This window comes from Sorghum bicolor, chromosome 7 (genome assembly GCF_000003195.3).
Source record: "Sorghum bicolor cultivar BTx623 chromosome 7, Sorghum_bicolor_NCBIv3, whole genome shotgun sequence".
Lineage (NCBI taxonomy): Eukaryota > Viridiplantae > Streptophyta > Magnoliopsida > Poales > Poaceae > Sorghum > Sorghum bicolor.
This window is the reverse complement of record NC_012876.2, coordinates 24,296,983-24,303,861: the sequence shown is the minus strand read 5'-3', so window position 1 is coordinate 24,303,861 and position 6,879 is coordinate 24,296,983.

The following is a 6,879-nucleotide window of genomic DNA, read 5'->3' as shown; positions in this document are numbered from 1 at the left end:
CCCCCCCCGTGGTCGAAAAAACCAAGTAATAATTTCATTCCCATCAGTAATCTCATGCGGTTGAGTAGTAAAGGTACCTCAAACCCTTAAGAGCCAAGAAACGACAAGCCTGAGGTCTCCTACGCCCCCGGGCTACGGAAACTCTACTCGCCTCCTCACCCTTAAGGCAATCGAGACCGCCTTAAACAAAAGACCGAGTGAGAAAAAACAAACATAGGTGCAAAAAAGAAATAAAGGAGCCTCGAGCGGAAAGACAGATAAACATTTAAAAGATATCATACTACTTAAAGATAGAGTAGCAAAGTACTATACAAAGGGGCCTAGGCACCCAGAGCAGGCTCGCAGGCCTCAGTCCGCATCACGATCCTCACCAGCCTCACCTGCGCCTGAGCTAGTCTCAGGAGGCAGTACCTCTGGCTCGAACAGCCTAGCCAACCTCTCTCCAGGAACCTCTGCGTCGTCGATCAAGGCATGGAGCCTCTCTTCGTTCTCCGCGTCAGTCTTGGAGTTGTCGGTGACGAAGCCGTGGGACACCACCTCCATGTCGTAGGAGAAGCCTGAGCAGACAACGGCCATTGCCCGCTTCACCCTGATGTGGAGAGCGTCCCGCACCCGATCCCTCAGCGTCGCGCTTAAGTAGCACAGCTGATCGACCAGCGCGTTGCCTCGAGCTTCATCCTTCGACTCGTCCATAGGCTCGACCTCCCAAGAGGTCGAGAGATCGCTTATCGCTGTCCGCAGTCGACGGTTCAAAGCAACCTCCCCCTCGAGCTGGGCTTTGACATTGCTAGCCTCAACTTGGGCGGCCAAGAGATCGTCTTTAAGCCCTATGAATGCCAACGCAAAAGCTTTAGATAAAACCAAGCACATCTCGAAAAGAAAACCCGACAATAGAAACATACCACGGATACTCTCTTCCAGAGCTGTGTTCTCGCCAACTAATTTGGTGTTAGCCCTCTCGATCTCTCTGTTAGAGCGTGCCAGCTCAGTGTTGGCAACACGCAGATCTTCGATCACCTTGCCAGCCTGAACAATGGCTCCATTCTTCTCCAGCAGCTCTCCCTTCAGACGATCGATGTCGTCAGAGAGGCTGCGGGATCGAGCCCGCTCCGCCTCGAGGTCTTCGAGGGCCTTCTTCTTGGCTTCTTCCGCGGCGCACCTGGCGATCTCGCTGTTCACATACTCCACCTTCATCCTCTGGAAGGATTCTCGAAGGGAGTCCAGGTCAGTCTTGAGGAGGCCCTTCTCCTTGTCCAGATCAGCAACGACGTTCTTGTAGGACAGTGCCTCCTCCCGGGCTTTGGACGCATCCTCCTCGACCGTCAGAGCCCGCTCCCTCAGTAGCACGGCATCTTCCATAGCCTTCCTTGAGGCCTATCGAGCCTTGGCCAGGGCAGCCTCCCTCTCCTTCTTCTCCTCCTCGAGCGCCAAGAGCTCTTCATAAGCTTTGAGGAGTTTCTCCTATGACTCCAGGAGTTGGTCTTTGAGAAGGGGGAGCTGCTCCCAGCCGCCTCTCGTGGCATGAACGAAGCTTGACTTAATACGGGAGGTCTCTTTCAGGTTCCGCGAGCCGGTAATCGAGCAGTTAGAACCCAAAACCAACAAGTTCCCAAAAGATTAATAGACTAGGAGACTTACGAAGTAGGCAGGCCCGAGCCCATTGTTTACAACGTCCGACAAGAGCCCCACCGTGTGCTTCATCTAGAGACGGAGCTCCTCGACGTACTCCCACTTCTCGGCTTCCTTCCGATCGTCCAGAAAAATGTTGGGCTCGGACGGATCGGTGGAATCACGGATGTGGATCCGATCAGGGCACCAGTTCTCCATCTCCTGGTCGGCCCACGCCTTGACGCCGCGGATGAGCTCCTCGACAGTCTCGAGGGACCCCCCGTGGCGCAGGAACAAATCGACAAGGGATGGGAACCGCCCGTCATCATCCACCGTCTTCCAGGTGCCCGTTTTGCTGCCTCCGCCCCCACCCGACGTCCCAGCCTCGTCCTCCTCGGCGGGGATACGGTCCTCCCACGACTGACGTTCCTAGAGGAACCCTGGAGCGATTACGTCCATGCCGTAGATCGTCCTCCTGATCTCGGACTCGGGGTCGACGGGGGTGCGCATCATGCAAGCAAGCGCCACCACACCGTCCGCCCGCCCCAACTCTGCTGGGATCGCGGCGGGCGCTCCAGGACGGAGCCACGCCGGGGTCGGAGGGCCAAAAATCGGCAGACCCTCTTCCTGGTTCCCGGGCTCTTGCGGCGCCGGTGGTACCTGTTGGGGCGGACTGTGAGGGGGAGGCTCGAGTGGCTCCCCTGACGGCTGGCCCTTCTCCTGCTGTTGCTCCTCGAGCTCCTGCGGCACCTATTGACGGTCCTGCTTCTGCAGCTGCCGACGCGTCTCATGCTCCCGCTCCTCCTCTTCTTTCTTCTTCTTCTCCTCGATGGAGCGAAGCCCGGCAGGCCAGGGCGTCCGCCTTGCAACGAGAGAGGTCTGGGACTCTTTGTCCACAGGATGGGCATCCCTCGAGGTCCCGTCACCGCTGGACCCATCACTTATGGTAATGGGATCCCCCTCGACCCCGATCGGGGAGGCTCGGGGGCTCCCTCCTGCCCTTGGAGCTGAGGTGCCTCGGCTCGTTTTGGCAACGACGGGGCAGGCTCACCCGCCAGGGGACGAGGTGAGGCGCCCTCGGTGTCGGTTGGTGGTTGAGGGTCGGAGGAGCCTATAGAGCACAGAACAAAGGTCAGTCACTATGAAGGCCGACGTAAGAACAACACAAATCCCGTAAACAAGCTACTAACCTGAGTCCTTGGAGGCAGCTCCCACCTTGAGCCTTTTCGCCATTGAAGGCTGGGCCTGCTCAAGCGTCCGCTTCAACCTGAGGAGAGAGGAACGGGCGTAAAGAAGACCGTTATACGAAAAAACGCAAAGAATCAGGAGAATAAGAATAACGGCGTCGAAGAACTTACCCCATAGGGAGAACGGCTCGCCTACAGGTTCCTCGACTGGTGGGCCTCGAGCCACCCCGTGGCAAGGCCCCCGACCCCTCGAGGGCAGGCGCTGGTCTTGGCCCAGCATCTCCCACCTGGCGAGCGCCGGGACTGGCGCTCCTGCGGCCGGACTGCCCCTTATCGGAGGCCGCGGCGCGGCCACGGGTCAACGGCCCCGTCACCTGGGGCTTAGCCCGGCTACCCGCCTTTGATGCAGGGGGAGGTTGAGGATGCGGGGCAGCCCGACTTGGCGCAGGCGCAGGAGGAGTGTCAGCGCGGGGGCAGTGAGAGCCGCCTGGCCCCTCCTTTGGCACCCCCGTCCGTGGGACGTCGACGTCACCTCGAGGCGGACCCTCGAGGATCCGATCGAGACGAGACGCCATCCCCTCGGAGTCGTCGCTATCGTCATCACCGTCTCCGCCATCGTCTTCGCTGGGGGATTCTTCCTTAGGCTCCCCCCTCTACTTGGACTTAGCTCGACGTGCCTCTACCGCTTGGCGGTCGAGGTTCTTCTTTCTTTTCCCCTTCTTCTCAGAGTCCTTGACGGACTTTTGTTTCTCGGTGGACTGGCGCCGTGTGTCACGGTCGACCTCGTCCTCCTTTACTGGAGGCCTCGAGGACCGGACATCGATTCGCCCCTGCCAGAACAAGGGCAAGCTTAAAAAAGGGGTCGAAAGGAAATCCATAATTGAAGCCATGTACGGGAAAAGAGCATACCAGGTCGATCGAGCCCGCATCGGGCCTCATGGGGAAGCCGTTAACGTGCTCTGGCTTAAAATCGTCGGCAATGGCCGCCCTGACCAGGGCCGCGACCTCGTCGTCCGCCGGAGTCTCATTAGACATTCGGCACGCCTCGAGGTCCCGGGACGAGACTTCAGGGCCCATCTCGTCCATCCTCAGCGGCCGAGACATCAATGGGAGAACTCTCCGATGATGAACGGCCGAGAGGACGAGAGCGGCGGTCAGGCCTTCCATACATAGCTTCTTCAAGGCGTCGAGGGGGTCGAGCCGCGACTGGTGAACTTGGACGACGCCGTACGTCCAGTTCTCCGGGCGCTCCGTGATTAGGCAACCGGTGTAGGCGGGAAGGAGATCGACGTTGTTCCTCAGGTAGAACCACTGGGAGTCCCATCCGACGTGGTTCGTCGACAATCCCACCGTGATGTACTCGCGCGGCCTCGCTGTCTTCCCCGTCTTCAGCACGAGGTTGAGGCACCCCGCCCGCACGGGCTTCCTCATGCCAGTGGTCCTAGTAGGGGCGTTGAAGAGCTCACCCCTGTAGAGGTGGAGCCACAGCTGCCAGTGGGGCATCATCCCCAAATAGCCCTCACACACCACGGCGAAGACCGCCGCGACGGTGATGGCGTTTGGGGAGAAGTGCTGGAGCTCCACCCCGTAATGGTGGCAGAGCGCCCGCATGAAGCGGCTCGGGGGAGCGCACATGCCGTGGTCGTGGAACTTGGCAAACGAAACCACATAGCCGTTGGGCGGCTTGGGCTCCCTGTGGTCCGCTGGCGGCGCGATCCACTCCGGCGACGAAAGCAATGTGTGGTGGCGCAAGAGCCCTTCCTTCTCAAGCTCCAGCAATCGGCATTACGTCATCGACGACGGACGCCACTCGTCGGCAGCAACAAGTCTCACAGGCATCTTGGACGGAAGGACGGCGGATTCACTACTACTCGAGGGGGCGCGCGCGAGTGAGATGGCAGGAGACCTAAGACGGCGAAATGGCTAAGGCAAGGAAGAAGGCAGAAGGCGGAAGGGAAAGCGGCGGCGACGCCACGGGATATTTATAGGCAGCAAGCCACCAACAGACAGATCTGATAAATGAGGTAACTCCCCCCCATAAATGTGCCGACTAACGGTCCTTTTCCTCCTCACAGACGGGGCGTTCTGAATTCTGCGCCGGTACCACGTCGCAACAGCTCCCGCCTGAAAAGGCGCGCCCAACGGGCAAAAAGGCGAACCGCCGCGGCTTCTTCCTTCCCTTGTAAGCCAAGGAACGCACCCCTGAAAGCCTCGAGAGGTCGTAGGTTGACCCGCCGAAAGGGTTCGACAGCCGATCTCGAGCACGAGAGTCAGGGATCCCCAGCGAGTGGTCGAAAATCGAGGCCCGCCTCGAAGACTCGCTGGAGATGTCCAAGGTAGGGTCGAGACAGTCGAGAGGAATCCCCCCGACGGGAGGCATCGAGCCACTGGACTCTATCGAACAAGACCAGCATCCCCGACCACGTCGACCCCGCTTTATGAGAACGCCTCCGGGCTACAGCTGACCCCCTCGAAAGGGGCACAGGTTCTCATTTAGACTGCCCTTTAGGAGCTCTATTTGGGGTGGATGACGCTCGCTCTATCGTGAGTACGTCGAAACCCCCGCGTAAAGCAAGCTAATCAGAACCTTCCACCACTGGTGTCGACAGCGTTTCTGCGAATTAGGCGACATAACCCTCGAAGGAGTCAAAAACTCCTCCAAGGGCTCGGGGGCTGCCCCCGCGGGGTCACTCGCGCGTCCCCACGGAAATTCGACCACGAAATAAAGCCCCCACTCGAGCGCCAGTGCTCAAATGGAGACTCGGGGGCTACTGTCGAGGATATCAGTAAGGGCTATCCCAACTGATGCACATAATGAGGTTATCCGTACGCAGGTCGAGACCCTCAACTCGATGCTCTAGTAAGACATACGTATAGTTATCGACAGCCGCAGCCTCGAAGATGGAAAAGGCGTCGAGCGAATCGATCAGAACTCGAGCGCCGCTATCATCGAATACGGAAATAGGCTCGAGCGAACCATTAGGCGTCGAGCGTAAGGACGCCGCCCACCGCCTGACGCGCGGATGGGAACCAGGGCATTTAATACGCCTGTCGCGTTCTCACCTAACACGCCAGTCACGAGAAGCGTGATAGGGAACAGGCACTCGTCCCGTCATTCTTTTTGCAGCCTTCCCCACCAAACGACCCAGAGCATGTTAGGACGCGGGAAGCAGGGATGGAATGTCTAATCAGGACCCCTTCGAGATGTCCAGGGTCAACGCCCTGAACAGCGAAGCACTACACGGCGGCTGACCCTCGACCGGACCCGTTTCCTTCCAAGGGAAGGGTTGGGCGTCGAATGGCAATAAAGCAACCACTCCGACGGATCCGCCACTGTATCGTACAGGCATGCCACCAATGAACCAGTCCAGGACGACGCGTAGAGCAGGATTCCAGGGCACGCGTAATCATCATCAAGCTACCAGGACAGGACGGCTCGAGACCACGCCAGTACGGAGGCCTCGAGTAGGTCCGCGCGCCATGCCTCTATCGACCCCTACTCTGACACCTATACTTGTACCCCAGGGTTCTCCTTAGAACTATAAAAGGGGAAGCCTGTGAGCGGACATCAAATATACGACACACACAACACCACACCCATACGCAGTAGAACTTCCATACTCCATACCACGCTTGTATTCACCCCTATACAAGCACTTAGGTGCAAAATAATACAAACTTGTTGACGGTCCTTAATGCTCACATTTAACCATCAACTAATCATAGAAAAGGATCCAAATGCAACCAACACCTAAACTTAGGGTTTTATCTGACAGAATTCCACGAGTTTTGGTGTTTGTCCATTTCTGCAGGGGGTTATCGGGAAATACGGAGGAAAGGCCCACACGTCGGGTTTACATAGAGATATTAACGTGCCACGCAATTTTCTATCATCTAGAAGACTCCAGAAGCCACGGGACCGAAGCGGAGGCCGAGAGGACACAGGGACAGGGCGCCCGCCCTCAGCCAGAGTCCAATCAGGACTCTCTTTCGGGATATTGCTCCACCGACCTAAAGGATCAAGAAAAACCACACGATCAATGTCGGTTTGATCCAACGGCCCAGATTCACTTGAAGGGATTAT